The sequence below is a fragment of the Hyaena hyaena genome, unplaced genomic scaffold (genome assembly GCF_003009895.1).
Source record: "Hyaena hyaena isolate Hyena2069 unplaced genomic scaffold, ASM300989v1 scaffold_1, whole genome shotgun sequence".
In the NCBI taxonomy this organism is placed as follows: Eukaryota; Metazoa; Chordata; class Mammalia; order Carnivora; family Hyaenidae; genus Hyaena; species Hyaena hyaena.
The window spans coordinates 6,717,422-6,737,514 of NW_024080633.1; the positions used below are offsets into that span (position 1 = coordinate 6,717,422).

General features: G+C 49.9%; 1 long non-coding RNA gene across 1 annotated transcript; it reads right to left on the minus strand.

The window, feature by feature from the left end:
• Positions 1-17,042: 17,042 nt before the first annotated feature.
• Positions 17,043-18,978, minus strand: LOC120225481. Its single transcript, XR_005526823.1, has 3 exons — positions 18,869-18,978; positions 18,217-18,343; positions 17,043-17,355 (listed from the first exon to the last, which is right to left on the minus strand). It is a non-coding gene; the product is annotated as an uncharacterized LOC120225481 (long non-coding RNA).
• Between the last annotated feature and the right edge of the window lie 1,115 nt (positions 18,979-20,093).

A 20,093-nucleotide genomic window follows, 5' to 3' on the forward strand; every position in this document is an offset into this window, starting at 1 on the left:
CGCAACGGTTATTACGCTAGAGAAAACTTACCCACATGCGAGGAGACAACAGAGATGTGCCTAGTAGCACTGGTTACAAGAGGAGAAGATTAAAAACAGCCTAAAGCCCAGCAACATTTCTTTTTATGTTTATTTAATTTTTTGAGATAGAGAGAGATACAATGTGAGCAGGAGAAGACAAGAGAGAGAGACACACACACACACAGAATCCAAAGCAGGCTCCAGGCTCCGAGCTGTCAGCACAGAGCCTGAGGTGGGGCTCGAACCCACGAACAGCGAGACCATGACCCAAGCTGAAGTCGGACGCTTAACCGACTGAGCCACCCAGGCGCCCCAACCCCAGCAACATTTCAGTGTACAAGCACACACATACGTTCAAAACAGATGAGTTGGACCAATCAGTACTGATGATTATCAAGACATGTTGTGAAGAATGTGGTAAGAAATGAATCAAGCTGGAACTCGTGTTAGAGAATGCCCCCCCCACCAAAGTAATTCTCTGTATGGGTGTGTATGTAGGCAGCTGCCTCGAAAGGGGCTGCCATCATAGAGTCCAGTGGACACTCAATGAGTGAATAATTGGACTAACACACATTGCCCATATTTCTCTCCTATTTCGCATCAGCCTTTTGACTTTCGTTCATGGAATTTTCAGAAATACAGTTTATTTTCAAAATACGTGAATGCATTTCCTAAGACAGGGTGACTGCTCCTCGATGTCCCACGTGAGGGATCCCCCCCTTACTGCCTGGCACGGGGACTTCTTCACCTGGTCTAGAGTTCACTCTACTCTCCATGGTGCTGATTCTCAAGCAACATTCTGCCTCTCGGCTGGTGGCTGTGCTCACGGAACCCTGTCTTCTTCCCACCCCTGTCCCTTTCCCTGATTATGTGTTTTATCCTTTAGATGGGAGTCTAAATGTCCCTTCTGTGGAGAAACCATATCAAACCCCAAGGTCACCCTGTGATAGGTGCCCAGATGGCACTACGTCCCATGCCTCTTTGTACTCGGCATGGGTGCAGTGATACAACCATCACGTTGTTAATTATGTTAAACTAAGAAACACTCCCAACCTGCAGATAATAATATGAGTAGACTTACGTATGGACCCCCTAGACTTTTGTGTTTCACTTATTCAGTACCCGTCTGTCCTAAGATCCACGAGTTACAGAACCTCTTTGTATTTCCGTTTATCGGTGTTAAAAATGGGGCTCATACTATTATACTGTAAGGTTGTAAATTATTTAGGACTTAATACTTGTAAATTGTTTAGGACAGTGCCTGGCACAAATGTGAGCTCTTATTGCTAATTGTTATTATTATACTCTGAGCTACATGAGGGCAAGCACCCCATTCATTGTATTCACTGTGGTGAATTGCAAATTATGGCCTCAGATTTCTCTTACCACAGTACCAGCCCCCAGCAGTGGGATTTTGCCACTCCTCCCTCTAGACGTGGGGTCCTAGCTCCCCTCCCCTTGAATCTGGGTTGGCCCCATGACTTGCCTTGACCAATAAATGCTACAGAACTGATATCCTACCATCTTTGAGGTTAAGCCTAAGATTGCATGTAATTTCCACCTTCATTCCTGTGTAATGCTGCCCTCTAAGGAAGCTGGTCTAATGTAACCTCAGCAGGAGGAGAGCTGAGGCACCCCACCAATGCCTGCCACCAACCACCATGGTTATGAGGCCATGTTAGGACTTCCAGCCCGGCTGACCCTCTAGCCATGTGCCCTGGTGAGATCAACAGTAGAATTTCTAGGTGACCCACAGAATCATAAATAATAAAACATCACTGTTGTTTCAAACTAAGCGTGAATACTAAGTATTGGGGTGACTTGTTACTCAGCAAACACAAACTGATATATCACCATTGTTTCTGTCACGCCTAGCACAGGACTGGCACTGGTGAATGCTCGATAAATATTTGCCAAATGCACGAGTGGGGCCATGAGCAAAAGAAACCATGAGTGAATGAATGAATGAGTAGAAAGAAATGTGAGAGATGCAATCCTTTTGTTCTGTTGGAGGGTCATTCCACAGAATAGGATGTCCAAGTGACAATAACCGTGATCGCTTTAATTGCTGATTTCAAAGACCGTGTGCCTAGAAAGGGAAATGCGATCAGACATAATCTTCCAGTCCCATCAGACCAACTTTTCGCGTCTTCTCTGTGGATTATAGAAGGACACCCAAATTTCAGAGGCAGGTACCTGGACCGTCTTAAAAACTAAGGTGTCCATTAATATATGTCAGGAAATTATGCTCAAACTGGTTATCTTAGTTATTAGTAGGGTAGATATTTCTTCTGTCAACCGCAGATAAAAAAAAAAAAAGTGCCATGCGGGAATGCTGACAGTGATTTGGACTCTATGGAGTGCTTTAGTTTATCTTTATCGTGTACAACAGAAATCTTAATTTTCCACTTGTATTAAGTACTTCTTGCTCCTGAGGCAAAACCAGAAGGCAAAAAATTCTTCAAAGCCATTGAACTGTGTTCACGTCTTCATGTTGGATTTCAGTTTTTAGGACAGAGTTGAGAAGGCAAAACAGATTAATTAATTCAGGTGTCACAATTGTAATTATCTAATTGGCTTTATTCCCCAGACTTTCAATACTTTTAATTCAGCCAATAGTTAAGTTTTGAAGACTTCTGTGGCATAAACATTTGTTAATCAGCTACCATAGAATGTAGTTTTCTTTTTACAAAATGATTTCCTGGGGCTGGCAGGGGGGGAAACAGGAAGAAAAAAATAAATGGGCCAGGATTCTCATTTTTCAAGCCACGGAGTCAGTAAATACTCTTGAGAGTTAAAACGTGGAGCCTGAGAGAAAGTCAGTCGCTTTAGCTTCTGTGATTTTCATAATCTTTTTTCTCAACTCTGAAGGGATGGTGAACTTGTTTCTCCTGATTTGGGAGGGGGCGGGTGCATGTGCAGGCACGTGTGTGCTTGGGTGTGTATGCGTTATGCGCACACATGTATGAGTATGCATGTGTGTGTGTGTGCATGGCCAGCGATTGGCAGTTTCTATGATTTAAGATTCTTTTATTGTTAAATGCAAGTAAAATCAAAATGCTTCCTCGTCAAATATAATATGTATAGTAATATACTCCGTTTTCCGCAAACTGTGTTATTGGGTGTTTATCCATATGGCAGAGACCATATGCTGACCGTGGTGCTGATTTGGGGAGGAGGGTGTGAGGGCAGTTTTTTCTTTGGCATTATTCTTGGCACTTGTATACCTTGTTCAATTTTTTTAAGCACTGACCACATATCACTTTATGAAAACTGTAAAGTTATTATATTTTTTAAACCAAATAACCAAATATACTTTTCCTAGTTTCCTCCAAGTTAGACCTTAACCTCAGAACGTCTGGCTTTAGAAGCCTACGGCAGAGCTGGTGTCCTGAGAAGCCATCAGCAGGTGGAGGATCCCGTGGGGCCTGAGAGGGAGCCCTGGGGCGGGAGAGCAGAGGGGCTGAGACACTCTGAGCAGTGAGAGCATCTCTCCATCACAGGCAGGTCGGCAGCCCCGGAAGACTAGGAAGGGGGGAGCAGAGAGGTGGCCCAGACAGACCAGACCCTGCTACGGTCAAGGTGCAAAGGTCTCCAGGGGCGCCTGGGGGGCTCAGTTGGTTAAGTGTCTGACTTCAGCTCAGGTCGTGATCTCACAGTTTGGGGGTTTGAGCTCTGCATCGAGTTCTGTGCTGACAGCTCAGAGCCTGGAGCCTGCTTCGGATTCTGTCTCCCTCTCTCTCTGCACACACCCCCCCCCACTTATGCTCTGTAGGTTTCTCTCTCTTTCAAGAATAAACATTAAAAGAAATTAATAAGAATAAAAAAAAATTTTAAGGCACAAAGGTCTCTAAGAAAGGGACCTTAGAGGCTCTCCTGCCCTCGAGTGTACTCTCTGGTTAGCTCACAGTTTGATTTCTCTGAACCACAGCGAGATAGAAATTCCAGAACACTAGGTGCCAGAGACCTATCGCAGGAGGTCACATTCCCAGTGTTCTTCTGCATCAAATGCAACGTCAGAAACATCCAGAGATGCTCGGGACCGCCTCCAGCCAGGTGTCCCAAGAGTGGTAGTCGTCTGATGACCTGCTACCACTCTCGGGGGTCCGGGACGGATGCAGGGGGGCAGCCCACGCGCGGCCCGCAGCCCAGCCTCCACGGAGACCGCTGGAAACACCTTCTGACCAGAAGCATGACGCTCCGGCTGTCTCTTCTGTTATCCCTGCGTCCAGGGTCACAGCTTCTGGTAAAATCCACGTGTAGCGCTGCAGGGAAGAGAAATGAGCCTACCCCAAATCTCAATGTCCGCATACGTTATCAAAAAGCGAGCAAAAGGACCACACAGAGACGCGGGAGAATTCTGGTGTAATCTTCGAGTAAAGAACCCTTTTCTGAGTGTGACGCATAAGTTAGAAGGGACGAGGTAGATGAACAGATTCGACACAAAAGCGAAGCCCCAGCTGGAGAAACGTACGGTCAGCTGACAACATACTGAAAACTTCACACATCCAAAAGCCTGATTTTCTTTTCATTAAAAAAAATTTGGGGGAGGGGAGGGAGGAACAGAGCGTGAGTCGGGGAGGGGCAGTGAGAGGGGGAGACTCAGAATTTGAAGCAGGTTCCAGGCTCCGAGCTGTCAGCACAGAGTCCCACACGGGGATCGAACTCACGAACTGTGAGATGATGACCTGAGCTGAAGTCGGACGCTTCACCGACTGAGCGCCCCCACAAAGGCCTAATTTTTTTACTGTAAGAAGAGCTCCTATGAATCAGTAAGACAAACACTGACGAGTGTATAGAAAAGGGGTGAGACCATCAACAGGCCAGGAAAACAAACAGCAGCTGCCCCTACGCGCGCAAGCAGCCCGGTCGCCCTCGAGAACAGAGACGCAGTGGGGGTGACAGGCGAGCCGCCTTCCCGTGTGTCAGGCTGGCGAGGCGAGGGGCTCCGTGCATGGGGCGGGGTGCGCCGGGCTCCCTGTGGACACAGAGATCCGTGTCCCTTTCAAACTGGAGACCAGGTGTGTATCTTGCCTTCTCAGAAAAGTGTTTTCAGTGCAAGCAAGCGGGATTCCCGAGCAGAAAGGTCCAGAGCGGAGAATTTGCAGGTGCTACTTCCTCTCCCACAGGGCGGCTCCCTGGCCCGCTCGCTCACTCACACAGCAGATACTCTCTGAGCAGTTACTGCGCCTGCTGTTGTTCCGGCCCTGGGGGAACAACTCACATATCCCCTGTCCTCACAGCCCTTGCGCTCTGGCATCCGAGACAGACAAGCCAGTCTATACCAGGCAGGCAGGTGCTGAGATAAGATAGAGGGGAGATGGAGAGCACTGATAGGGAGTTCGGGTGGACCTTGCTTCTCTATTTTTGTGGGGTTTTGTGTTTTTTTTTACATAGGGTTCTCAAGAAAGTCCCTAAAGCTAAAGTGACATCTGAACTGAGATCTCCAAGAAATGGAGGAGCCAGCCATGGGGGTATTTGGGGCAGGGGCAAGTGTTGTAGGCAGAGGGAACCGTGTGTGCAAAGGTCCTGTGGCAGAAGCAAAGCTCATATGCTCCAGGAGAGCAGGGAGGTCAGTGAGGCTGGTGCTAAGTGAGCCAGGGGAAGATGGGAGATGAGGCCAAGGAGGTGGGCGGGGCCAAACAGTAGGGCTAAGGACCGGGTGAGGCCGGCCAGTGCCCTGGCACAGTGCCAATCCATAAATACCTACTGGATTTGAATCTCTAATGCAGTGTCATCGTGTTAAGGGAACATTCCCTTTACACATGGTGTTTCAGTCTTTATGCAAAGGAGGCGTCGAATACTTTTTAAAATTTTCTGCTTCGATTGTTAATGTTTTTAAACGTTTTCTCTTATTTGGTGATAAATTACCTTCAGAACAAAGCCTATTTGATCTGGGTGACTTTAATGGGTCGCTTTATGCTGGTTGGTAGGATTTTATCAAAGGCTTTTGCATCTATCATTATAAGTGGTATTGATCTGTAATATTTTTCAGAAATGGGATTTGTTTTTCTTGGTTCTGGAATATTCCACTAGAAGAGTGTCCCCTAGTCATTTCAGCGAGTTTCTGGGATTGAATACTGGAGAAGGGTTTGATGGAACAATCTCCCTCCTCCTTTCCCTTCCCTCTTTTTCCCCTTCCCTGTTCCTCCCCCCGCCACCACACACACACACACACACACACACACACACACACACACACCCGACACCAAGGGAAGGAGGTTAGGACAGCTGATGTTATTCTCATTGTCTGTTTGCCCCCCTGCTGGGTCCTCTCCTCCAGGCCAGCTCTGTGGGGCAGCCCGTCGGTGGGTTGCCGCGTGGCTTCCAGCCCCTGCGGGCTTCAGGGCCCGCGCTGCCCCCTGCTGGCTTCCTCCGGCTCTGCCACCATCTGGGTCACGTCCCCAGTGTGAGTGGCTTGTATATCCTGCCAGGAGCTTGCCGGGTCCTCCAGGCTTCTACTAGCCTCTCTGCATCACCACCCTCCCCTGATGAGTCCAGGACCACCCGAGAGGCAGCCCCCTTCCGCATCCTAAACAGGAGCCAGGGCAGAAGCGCTCCCCCCTCAGGTTCCCCACAGCTCCCGAACGAGGGTCTCCTCTGTGAACGCCAGCCACGGGAAACCTCACGAAAATGGAGTCAGGAGGTGGGCAGGGGGAGCTCCCACGCCCCCCCCCACGCCCCCACTCGTAGCGAACTGCAGACCCAGCTGGGGGAGGGGGACTTAGCCTTGGAGTTGGGTGCTCCTCCACTAGCCAGGAGGAGAGCTTCCCTCCTCCCTGGGCAGCGGCTCCGCCAACAAGAAGTCACCACACTCGGAATTCCCATGGGCTTTTTTTTTTTTTTTAATGTTTATTTATTTTGAGAGAGAGAGAGAGAGAGAGAGAGAGGGAGCATGAGCAGGAGAGGGGCAGAGAGAGAGGGAGACCCAGAATAGGAAGCAGCTCCAGGCTCTGAGCTGTCAGCACAGAGCCCAACGTGGGGCTCGAACTTGCAAACCGCAGGATCGTGACCTGAGCCGAAGCCGGTTGCTTAACCGACCGAGCCCCCCAGGCACCCCAGCCATGGCCTTTTGGTTCGTAAGCGCCCTCCCAGCTTCCCCGTTTTCTCCTTGAAAGGCTTGGCTCTGTTCCCCCATTGCCTCTGGTTTTGCTGCAGCTTGTATGTCCCAGACCACGATTCTCTTTCATTCCTGGATGAACCTGTCAGTTGCTGGTAAAAGAACTGGTGGTTTTACGTTTAAGGTTGGCTCCTCCGAAGGACACACACCCCAGCCTCCCCTTTGCTCCCCATATTTCTTGTTTTCCCCCAAAACTGCAGCGCCATCGGGAGGGGGCTTTCCCCATGCGGCAGCCTGTATGCTGTCTTTGTTCAGCTTGGAAAAGAGGCGCCCCTTCCTCAGGACACTTATTTCCATTTGGCAGAAAATCATTACAGTGGCTGATTTTGTATCTAGAAAGCTGTCAGGATAACTGCAGAAGTCTACAGAGCCTCTGGTGTGAATAGCAGGCTCCCCTTAGAGGACGTCTTTGTGCAGTGCACAGCCTGCTCTCCCAGACCCTCCCTTCTTAGCTTTTCTATATATATCATGTGTATGTTCTTCCCAACTCTATCTTCATGACTGAGCACTAGGCATTTCTGCATCTCAGGAGGAACTCTAATGTCAAGTGTTTAAAACCAACATCTTGCTAGAAAGATCAAGTACCCACCTGTCCTATTCTATCTGGAGACGTTAAGTTCCTGTTTAGTCTTTTTTTTTTTTAATTAATGTTTATTTTTGAGAGAGAACAGGGGAGGGGCAGAGAGACAGGGAGACCCAGAGTCTGAAGCAGCCTCCAGGCTCCGAGCCCAGAGCCTGATGTGGGGCTCAAACTCACGAACCAGGAGATCATGACCTGAGCTGAAGTCAGATGCTTAACTCACTGAGCCACCCAGGTGCCCCAATTCCTGCTTAGTCTTCAGAGATGGACTATTTCAAGGAGAACATGTTAAAAGGGTGAGGTTCAAAGGTGTTGACCTAAATGTTGGCAAATATATTTTTTCCTGTACATGTGCTAGAGGCTTGAGTAATCTTCTCTCAATCCTCACTAGCTTCCCCCACTTTACAGGTCTAGAAATTGAGTCCCCCCTCCTGGGCTAAGGAGCTCCTCTGGGGTCACCTTGTGAAATGCTATACTGTGTGGTCTTCCCAGCTTCGAATCCCCTACCCGTTCAGTAAACTGGAACAAGAGACCAAAGAACGAGGGAGATGTACCCACCAGGACGCCCTGCTCCCAAACTTACGGCTTCCCACTTGGCCACTGGGCATCTGCGGCCATCCGAATGCCTCAAGATGAGCGGGAATGTCAGTTTTCGCTTCGGGAAAATTTTTGCACTGCAGTCAAAAGCCGTTTAAGAAATAAACGCCGGGAAGATGATAATGGAAGTGCTGGTAACCTTTAATGACAGCGGCTCTTGCAAAATGTACAGTTCAGGAAGGGCCAATGCCTGCTCCAAAAAGCACTTGTTAAAATCCAATCATCTTCCACAATGAGCATTAGCAGGAAATGCCTGCAATGAACAAAAACACGGGAAAGGTTAATGGCCTTCTTTGCTAAAACGATTCGGGGTTTTATCTCACGTGCCAACTCGTCCTCAGAGGTGCATACGCTGAAGATTTTTTTTTCTTCTTTTTGGTAATCAGGAGACAAATTGATTACCAAAATTATAATTAAGAGGTGGGAAAAGCTGCAACAATTTGGCTGCTTCATTTAGCACATATTTCAGGTTAATTGCATGATTTTCCTAATGAAGATATTTGCATGAATATTTTCAGTGGCTACATTCAACTTACTGTGGAGTGAAAACTGCCAAGTAGATACGACGTTCTTTTTGTTGAATTCAGGATTGGACAGAGGCTGAGATTCCCAGTGATGTCCAGAGAAACTGCCTAACTTCATGTGTCAGGCTCCTGATTGATAATCCGTCAAGCCCCCCCTCCGCCTAGTAGAATTCACTGGATCAGTGAATGTACAGCTGGATCCCGCTCTAATTTTGAAGAAGACCGGAAGATTCCAAAGACGCTGGAAAAACCACCTCCATTACCAGTCTTTGAAGAAATATGTTAAAAAGAAGTATTTCACTGATGCCTATCCAGTCCTACCCCGAACAGATAATCACAACTCATTCTCATTAAAAAAAAAAATTTAATGTTTATATTTGAGGGGGAGGGGCAGAGAGAGAGGGAGACACAGAATCCGAAGCGGGCTCCAGGCTCTGATGCGGGGCTCAAACGCACAAGCCATGAGATCATGACCTGCGCCAAAGTCAGATGCTTAACCGACTGAGCCCCCCAGCTGCCTCCTTATTCTCATTTTTTAAAAAACAAATGTGATTCCTGGAAAACTGTAGAGAAATTGGAAAATATAAAACAGCAAAAGAAAATAAAAGTTGTCTTCCTACTCAGGAATAGCAGCTGTTAACTTTTAGGGAATGAACTATCCTCAGTGTTTTTCCTTTTTGCATAAATGGACTTCTTTCATTTTTACCAAAATGGATTCTACCATAGGTATGGTTTTTAAAGTTTGAACTGTTATCTCGCTCAACAATAAATCATGAACACTTTTGATACCAGTAAACGTTTTGGTCTGCCACTCTGTGAAGGTACACAGGCTTTCAGAGTGTGGACGTGCCGTAATTTATTTAAAGGATTCTGTTTTAGGGACGCCTGGGTGGCTTAGTCGGTTAAGCGTCCGACTTTCGCTTGGGTCATGATCTCACGGTTCGTGGGTTCGAGCCCCGCGTCGGGCTTTGCGCTGACCGCCAGCTCAGAGCCTGGAGCCTGTTTCAGAGTCTGTCACTCCCTCTCTCTCTGACCCTCCCCTGCTCACGCTGTCTCTCTCTCTCCTAGAAATAAATAAAACATTAAAAAAAATTTAAAAAAAAAAAGGATTCTGTTTTGTTGGACATCTAGGTGAAAACCACTTGATCATACGCAGCAGGCGGTGAACACTCTCAAAACTCCTAAGCACACCCATCGTTATTTCCTGAAGATAAGTTCACACACACTAAATGATTGACAAGCCTCAATAAATGCTGCCAGCTTGGCCCTACAATGATAGAAATTTAAAGCCCCACCAGCAGTGTGGGAGGAAGGCACACTTTCCTTAATTCTCACAACTACTCGGGCCTGATGCTATCATCTGAAAATGATAACTAAAACTTCATCTCTTTGTTGATTTAATCTGCATTTTTTTTTTTTTTTTTTTAGTTACTAGTGATTATTTATTGGCCATTTATGGTTCTCTGTGAATTGCCGATACAAGCATTTTGCCCATGTTTAAAAGTTGGGTCCGTTTTTTTCTTTTTCTGTGTCATAAGGTCTTTCTGTGTTTTAAGGATGTGGCCATTAAACTATATATACGGCACCACATTTTTTTTCCACTGACTTCAGCATTGTTTGATGGGTGCAAAAACCAAAACAGTTAGGTTTTGCTTGCCATGTTCATTCTGTGTGCGGGGAGGTTCAGAGGGCGCCATACTCGTCCCAGGTCACTCAGGGAACCACTTCAGGACTTGAGCCCTAGCAGGGGCTCCGGAGCTAGGACCTGACTGCCCGCTGTCGCTACAGCAACAGACGGTAGTCCACACTTCTGTCGTTGGAAGCTCAGGTCCCAGATCACTGTAGGTAGGAGCCTGTATGGGTTAGAAATGCGTGGCACGCGTTAAGTGCGAGTCCAGTTACACTTGCTTACACAAATGGGGTTTTTATAAAGGGACCTTTCATTACTGTTCCGCAGGACGTGTGAGTAGTGAGTTGTGTGTGAACGTACTCGTCAGACCCTCGGAGCCTCGCTGATGGTGTCCACGACCACGTGGGCTTTATAGGAGTCAGAGCATCTCCTGGCCATCTTCGGGGTCGTGGCCTGAGAGAAGAGACAGTGGCTGGACAGATGTGTGAAGTCAAAGGCATGGATGATAGCAGAGGGCGGCCCGGGGCTTGGCGCCCGTTCCCTGGGGGCCCCCTGGGGCTGGAAAGGGTGGGAGCAGCTCTTGGGGACTGAAAAGCGTCACCACCCGGCTCTGGTCAACTAAGGAGCATGTTCTTCCAAACCCAGCAACTGTGTCACATGCAAATGCCTGAGAACCCTGGTGAGGTCAGGACCCCCCTTAGGAGGGCTTCACTCTCCTGCCTGCCTCTGGGAGGCACCATCCAATGACGCCTTCGCCAGGTGGCATTAGCACCTGGAGCAGGTGCAGACAGAGGGCAAGAGCGAGGCGGGGGCGGGGGGGGGGTCGCTTGCGCGGACCCAGGCGTGGGGCTGGGCTGCAGCTGGGAGGGGAAGGCTTCGCTTTCTTTCTTTTTTTTTTTTTTTTTAATATTTTTATTTATTTCTAGGAGAGAGAGAGAGAGCATGAGCAGGGGAGGGTCAGAGAGAGAGGGAGTCACAGACCGAAACAGGCTCCAGGCTCTGAGCTGGCAGTCAGCACAGAGCCCGACGCGGGGCTCGAACCCACAAACCGCGAGATCATGACCTAAGCGAAAGTCAGACGCTTAACCGACTAAGCCACCCAGGCGCCCCAGGCTTTGCTTTCTAAGCTGAGATGCCCCAACAATCTGGAATTCCAGATGCCTAGAATCTGGAAAATGTCAGGAAAACTCAACAAAAGCAAAAACTATTGTTCTTTTAGGACGCTGTTTACCAGGACTCTGAAATGCAGTGAATGGCCCTAGATTGGATCCTTCCTTTCGGGGGAATTGCGCCCAGCATGATACTGGATAATGTCCGTGGATTATTATGAAATAATAGTACTGACTCTATATAAAGCTTTCTGAACTTGACATTGTACTCTGATTATGGGAGAGGAGGTCCTTGTTTTTCGGGGACACGGGCTGATGTAGCGGAGAATAAGCGGGCATGATGCCTGCAACTTAACCTAACTTAGAGCGGCCAGAGGCTTCCTGAGAAAACGCCAGGAAGGTGACATTATTTGTTGATGGTGTAGGTTCCCCAGCGAGGAATCTCGGTGGGGGGCAAATGCACGTGGGTGTTCGTTGTCCTGTTTTTGCAACATTTTTTGTAGGTCTGAAGTTTTCCCAAATTAAACTTTTTTTTAAATGTTACCTAAAATTCTAGATATAACAACCATGAGTGCAAATGAATGACAAGCAGTGACAGAGTCAAGTGCAGATTCCGGAGTCCTTCATGAATTCCCCCCAAATGACCTGACAGGACAGGTGACCCATGGGGCCACCCCAACCCCCCTGAATGGGGACGTGTCCTGTTTGCTGGCAGTGCTGTCAGGTCGCCTCTCAGGGTAAACCTCAGCCAAGGTCAGGCCCTTCACGGGCGGCCCGTGCTCAGTGACCCATCGACACTGGGGTATAAGGGCCCGGGCATCTTGGCCCAGTGGTGGCAGCTCTGAGGGCCACACGGCCCCCCACAGCTCTGGGGGACCAGGCAAGGCTGCGTGGCAGTCCCCTCCCCCTCCCCCCATGGTGCTAATCCAGGGCGTTCCCACCAAACCTCCATGATGTCGCCTCCCTCCCTCGGCTTCCTGGGGGCTCCAACCTGCCTCAGGCTCCATGTGACCTTCAGCCACCCAGCCGCCACCCCACGTTCCCCCTTGTGCACACACCACACCCTGGACATTTCTTTCTCTAAAGCAGCTTTATCTGAAATATTTCCAACACAGAGACAAAGAGGAGCCGAGGGCCCCTCACAGCTCTATCCTGGCTTAGCCTGCTGTCCCGTTTGCTCTTGCTCGGGATCTTCCCGTTCTGGAAGGAGTGGAGAGTCACCCACCCTGGGCTGAAGCTTCCATCCCTTTCCGGCCCTCTCCTGAGGTCCTTCGTCAGCTCGGCGTTCCCCTTCCTGCACGCCTGTCTGTACTCTGACTCCGTAGCAACGGGTGGTAGTGTTTGGGGGCTTTGATCCTGACACAGATATCGTCATTCAGACTCCTACACTCCACAGCTTGCTTTTCCACGTCCGCGTTGTTCCCGAAAGGCGTCCCAGTGCGGATGTGTGGGTCCAGTGCCCTGAGCTTGCCTGCGTTTCGCATGCCACTGGATTCCAGTGCCCCGCATGGGCTTTGCCCTTCGGACTCTGGCCGGACGTTTCGGTGGCTCCTCATCACAAACTCCTGCCGTTACCGTCACACCCACGGCCCCTGAGTACCCGGGACTGTCACTGAGGCACATTTACCTATGAGGGAAATAAATCTGGGACAACGAAGGAGGGGTGTTCAGCAGGAAGCCATCACGTGAATGTCAGACGAGGCTCGTGGCAGATCCCCACCTCGTTCCCTCCTCCGCCTCTCGCTTCCTGTCCCCCAGCGCCCGGGGCAGCCGCTTACACAGCAGGCAGGCCTGGCCACAGCCACGCCGGGTAGTGAAGAGCCCCAGACGCTAGGGCCTTACGCCGGGTATTTGTTTCTCACTCCTGCGTCAGTGAAACCCAGCAAACGGGCTGGGGTTCCATCGACTTCATGGGCTTTTTATTCTTTTATTTTTTTGAGTTTATTTAATTATTGTTAGTAATCTTTACACCCAACGTAGGGCTCGAACTCACCACCTAAAGATCAAGAGTCGCATGCTCTTCTGACTGAGCCAGGCGCCCCTGAACCTTTCATTCATAAAGGGTCAGTGGCTTTCCGGGACATGCTCTTCTCTGGGCAGCAGTTGAGGTGCGGGAGACCAAGCCAGACCCTGAGAGCTGAGACCCAGTAAAGGCTGGTCCGATGTGGGGTGTATCGTGTCCACTCATATTCCGTTGGCCAGAGCAAGTCGCAAGGCTAAGCCCTGGGTCCTGGGAAGGGAATGGACCCCACCCACAGTGACATCTAGGCAGGGACAGGAAGCAAAGGAAGGTGTGCACCACCCTTGCTGGCCGTAGGCCACTGGCTGTGTCTGGGCGGAGAAACACACCCTCTCAATCCCATTGTCTCCTCCCCTCCCTCCACACTTAGCTCCGCCCACCCGCCCCTCCCCCACCCCTCCCATGTGTGGCCAGAGCTGAAGTGGGTTGGGAGTGATCAGCCAGGCAGGTGCCTAGGCCAATAAGGGGAGCCAGGGCTCCCCTGGCTTGTAGGGTTAGAGTTCCCCAGAAAAAAGCAGCCAACAGCAGGTGTGCCTGGCTGGGGGTGGGGCTGAGAGGCCCCAGGAGCTGCCGTCCACACGCAGGAGGCCAGAGGTCTGGTGGCGGCGCCAGTCCAAGTCCAGAGGTACAAGAACGAGGGGTACCCGTGCTGTAAACCCCCCCACCGGAGGCAGGAGCTGATGCCCACCCACACTGGGGAGGGCAGGCCGCCATGTCTGCCGAGTCAGACGCGGAGCCCACCCAGAAACACCCTCGCAGACACACCCAGAGCTGACGATCCCCCACATCTGGGGTGTGCGGGCACCCCACAGCCAGCCCAGTGGACCCACAAAAGGAACCATCACGTACTCCTCAGCCTGATGCTGTGGATCGAGGGTTATCGACTCGGGATTTGAAAGGAGTCGGTCTTCTATAGAACACGGAACGTGGGCTATACATTGCAGACCCCATTGTCACGAAGCCACCGGCTCCCGGGCGCACAGAGCCGGGACAGGTGCATGGTGCTCACAGGGGAAGCCGTTCAGCTTGCTAATGAGGAAGACGGGGCTGCCAGCACACACTCTGGGCTGTGGTTTGTTTAATTACACTCTGAGAGAAGAGGCTAGAAATCGATTCTCAGGAGCCAGAGACACCCAGATTCTGTGGGTCATTCGAGCTTTGGATTAACATGCCCCCAAATAATAAGGCAAATAGCCAGCCGTCAGCATCCTCTGGCCTCTCTTCATTTCACGCTGGCCGGAAAAACGGGAGCCATTAGCTGTGTTCTTCAGGGTTAGGAAATCAATAACGGGCCAATTATTGATAGATTCACACACTGCGAAGCCGACCAAAACCTACACGGGGACTTGAGAATGATTGCTGTGTTCTTTAGTGCAATAGCCATACAATGCCAGCTTTCAATTCCCTATAACATATGCACCAAGATTTATGGGGCTTTTGTAATAGCTAATTGGGATCGGTAACAAGACCCTCACTTGCAGCCTACGGAACGTTCGAAGCATTCATCAAATCTAGGTGAAAAGGAAAGAAGAACTGAAATCACACCCAGTCTTAGAAATGGTACAGAAAGGACCTCGGGGTAATTGGAGGCTCCCTGATACTCTAGAGCACCGCTTACTCCGCACACATTTATCCCCACCTCACAGGCCGAGGAACCAAGGCTCAGATTGCTGATCTGCCTTGACCAGTGTCGCTCAGCTGAACAGTGGTGGAGCCACGATTCAAGAGGACAGCTGAGTAGCAAGACCACTCACCTTCCACCGGGCTGGATCCCAGGGTCTCTCAATGCCCCGACACTGCAGTGGTGTCATCAACATGCCAACAGAGTGTGGGGGCGGGAGGGGGGGCAGTATGATTCACAAGTCAAGAATAACTGCCTCCCCAGCAGGACTGTCCCCTCCTCGCATCTGGACGCAATACCTTAGTTAATATAGCCAATGGTTTGCATTTACTTTGCTGGTCGGGAAGTAACTGAACCTCCCAGGATCCTTCATATGATTTTCTCTTAAGCTAGGTCTCCTTTGTTCTGTATTTGTGGGATTGGGGAGAAGAGGGTAAAACCCTGATCCCACACACAGCTGATTGACTCTAGTTTTCCCCAGCCATCCTTTCAACATATTAAGATTTTTTTCAAATCTTAGGGCGCCTGGGTGGCTCAAGTCGGTTAAGGTGCTGACTCTCAATTTCGGCTCAGGTCATGATCTCATGGTGCATGAGTTCGAGCCCCACACTGGCCTCTGTGCTGACAGTGCAGAGTCAGTTTGGGAGTCTCTCTTTCTCTCTGTTCCTCCCCACGTGTGCTCTCCCTCTCTCTCAAAATATATAAACTTAAAAAAAATTTTTTTAAAGATTTTCTTCAAATCTCAATTCTTGCCATCCAGTGAAAGAGCCGTCTCTTGTTCTCACGTCCAAATCTGATACATATGTCTTCCGTTTCTTGGGAGATGAGCAGACAGGTGAAAATGAAGCGTCACAATCACCAGCACCCAGCCACGAGGTGCAGAGACCTTCCCTAGTTCCTGTAGCTCCGTCCAGCACATTCTGTTAAGCCAGTAATGGGGCAAAGCTCCTATCCAGCTGCACGTCCGAGACCCTCCCTCTGGCCTGCATTACAGTTCCGGGTGGGGAGCCCCGTGAAGGCAGGGACTAGGTCGGGTTTTCGCACGCCCGGGGCCCCAGCACGCAGCCCGTGCAAGTACACACACAAGTAAGTGTTGGAGGAACGAGGGAAAGAAGGTGGATGCTACGCCGTCCCTCCTCCACCTGCACCCAGGCGGTCCAGCCCAGCAGGTTAGCATCTTCAGGAGTAGCCAGTGCTGGGGGGCGGGGGGGTGCTCGGGGGGGGGATTCTGGCGGTCACAATGCCCGGTGTGGCCTTCAGGGGGACGCTAGATGTCCTGGGACCCTCAGCCAAGAAGGGTCCCTGCTTATTCATGCACAAAACTTAGAACTCAGAGAAGCCCAGGGGAGAGTGGTTCGCAATGGGGAGAAGTTAGTCGTCGGTGCAAACTGTCAGATGCAAGATGAAGTTCTGGGGAATGTGATACACAGCGTGGAGGCTCTGGTTAATACTACAGAATCGTATACTTTAAATTGGCTCAGAGTGGGATTTACGTGCTCTAACCACATGCACACGTGCAGAGGAAACTTGGGGGGTGCCTAGTGGCTCAGTCCGTTAAGCGTCCGACTTCGGCTCAGGTTATGATCTCACGGCTCGTGGGTTCGAGCCCCGCGTCGGGCTCTGTGCTGACAGCTGAGAGCCTGGAGCCGCTTCAGATTCTGTGTCTACCTCTCTCTCTGCTCCTCCCCTTATCATGCTCTGTCTCTCTCTCAAAAATAAAGAAGTTTAAAAATTATTAAATTAAAAAATAATCTAAAAAAGGCTCTGGACCCCACGAACCCCACCGTCACCCCAAAAAACCTCATCAGTAGAACCAGACATTTCAAAGACATCACTATTTTTTTTTCATTCTGCCTTACACTGCTGCTGACTTCATATCTAATTCTCATACTAGGTTGAAAGCTTCTTGAAGGCCAAGGCCACCTCTTACCCATCACCCTATCCTCCAAATCCCTTGCACGGTAGCGGACGCCCAGTACACAGCCCACAAGTGTTAGTGTCATTGCTCTGAAGGCAGTAGGTACTATAAAGACCAGGGCAGTCTTTATATTTGGAGGAGGTTCCCAGGTCCCCTTCCACAATCTGCTGCTTTTCTGATCCAATGAATCACTTCCTTTCTTTGGGTCTCAATTTCTGAAAAGGAAAATGCGAGCATTGGGTCAGCTGTTCAGGAAGGCCTTTCCTGTAATGGCAAATAGAGACCTGAGACAGGCCAATCCGTGCCCCAATTAAGAGTAAACACAATTTTTTTTTAAGTTTGTATATTTTGAGAGAGCGCCCTCGCGAGCCCTATAGCTGGTGAGAAGGGGAGGGAGAGAGGAGGAGAGAGGGAGAATCTTTTTGTTTTATTTTTATTTTTTCCCATTTTATTTGATTTGATTATTTTTAATATAATTTACTGTGAAATTGGCTTACATATAACACCCAGAGCTCATCCCAACAAGTGCTCTCCTCAATGCCCATCACCCATCTCCCCCTCTCCCCGCTGCCCCCATCAACCCTCAGTTTGTTCTCTGAATTTAAAAGAGAAAGAGAGGGGCACCTGGGTGGCTCAGTCAGTTAAGAGATCAGGTCATGATGTCACGGTTCGTGGGGGTTCGTGGGTTCAAGCCCCGCGTTGGGCTTTGTGCTGACAGCTCAGAGCCCGGAGCCTGTTTCAGATTTTGTATCTCCCTCTCTCTCTGCCCCTCCCCTGCTCATGCTGTCTCTCTCTCTCTCTTAGGAATAAATAAAACTTTTTTTTTTTAATTTTAAAAATAGAGAGAGAGAGAGAGAGGGAGAGGATCTTTAGCACGCTCCGGGTTCAGCACAGAGCCCTACCTGGGGCTCCACCTGGTGACTGTGAGATCATGACCTGAGCCAAAATCAAGAGTCAGACGCCCGGTGACCTGAGCCACCCAGGAGTAAAGCACACCTTTTAAAGACACTGATTTTAATCCAAATTAGATGGCTCTCAACCTCAGACACAGTAGGCTGTTTTGAAAGGGAACTGACCCCTCTGGTTGTAGAGAGAGACCCGAGGAAGAGGCACAGCCAGCTCTAAGGCCTCTCCGCTCAAAGTCAACGTCAGGGCTTCGGAGGAGGGAGGCCGACATGCTCTTCCTTATGCCCTCCAAGGAAACTGAAAAAAAAAAAAAAAAAAAAAGAAGGAGTGAGGAACCGCTGGAGGGGGTTCTCTGCGCCACCCCACAGGCTTTCAACCGCTCCCCATCACAGACCTAATCATAAAGAGAATGCCTTTCTGGAATCTGCATTAATTACCATCATCCGAGAGACATTATCTATATTTACATAATCGCTTCCCAGGTTTGGCTGGTTCCAAGTCAAGCTAACAAATTTGTAGCTATTAAGGAACACAAATTGCTCTGGTATGTTTTAAATTCTGCAAATGGAAAACTTTGTCTGTTTAGAGAGGATGCTGGAATCCAGAGCAATTAGTGTCTGATAATTCGTTAATGTTGGAGACGCACAGAGATTCGGTTTAAAATGTCTGCCTTAATATCTTCCGTGAAAAAAAGAAAGGCGTGTGAAGAAACCATAATCAGTTTAGGCATATTAATATAATAGCATTTTGTTTTACAAAATGTGAAAGGCTCCTTGCTAGGTCTCTACACGGGACAGCTGAACCCACCCACATCCTTTTTACCACTTAAGTGCCCTGGCTTGGATGCCGGTGATCCGATGATCACAGTTTGTGAACAGAAGGGAGTGGGAAGGAAGGTCAGATGCGTCGGGGGAAGGAGACGGGGTCAGGGGTTGAAAGAAGCCCGCGGGTTGGAAATGCATCCGGGGAAGGCTGACGTCAGGGTCCCCCTCCCCCAGCGCACCTGTCCTGATGACGTCATCATATCCCAGGGTCTAAGCTCTTGCAAGGTCCCAGGGGGTAATTTTAGCAAAACGCATGAGAACTCACACATGAACTCGGTTCAGAGAGGCTGGTGTGGATCGGGCAACAGTTTACTGATTCCTGCCCAGAACCCTTCTGCTCTGGAAAGAGCCACACCTCTTCACCCAGGTTCGGACCTCGCCACCCCTCCCCTCCCAGCACCTGCGGCGGAGGCCCTGTTTGAGGCCCAGAGTGTGCGGCTGCCCCGGCTGTGACCTAGGCCTGGTGGCTCCCCTGTGGTGCCCGGCAGGGGTGGGGTCAGGGAGCAGAGCCCGTGAGTGTGACCGTGACCGTGACCGAGCACAGGCCCTCACTGAGAGGGACGGACCAGGGACCACCCGAGCGTGGATTCCTGCTCCAGGCCCGGAGGCCTGTCCTTTCCAAGGTTGGATACTATCAGCTAACAAGCTGTTCTTTTGCCTGACTCTGTCTGCGTCCGATTTCTGTCTTGTGTAACCGAGAAAATTCAGGTACAATTCGGGGCGCACAGCTAAATTTGAATTTCAGATAACGAAGGATTTTGTAGGATGAGTTTGTGCCAAATATCGCATGAGACATACTAATCAAAAAAAAAAAAAAAGTGTGGTTCATCTGAAATTCAAATTCAATTACACACGCCGTGGTTTGTGAACTAAATCTGGCAACCTGAGTTTAGGAACAAGGCAGGCTTGGGTTTGCCTCTCCGCGCATCACTGACCCTGTGGCATTTACAATTTCCATGTCTGGCTTCTTGGGCTGTGCTTCCAGGCTCCCATGCTAGTGGTCTGGGCAGGGGGAGGGAGGGAAGGGAGAAGCCAGCGTTTCTGGCCCCGTCCAGGGCCCCAGGTTCCGCTAGAAACCCTGTGTCCTGATGTTTAGACCCTACCTCAGCTTACTGGTCTAGGAATCCCTCAAATGGAAGTCATACACTGCGTGCTCTTGGCGTCTGGACTCTTTCACTCAGCAGAATGTTTCTGAGATTCATCTGTGTTGTGTTTACCAGTAG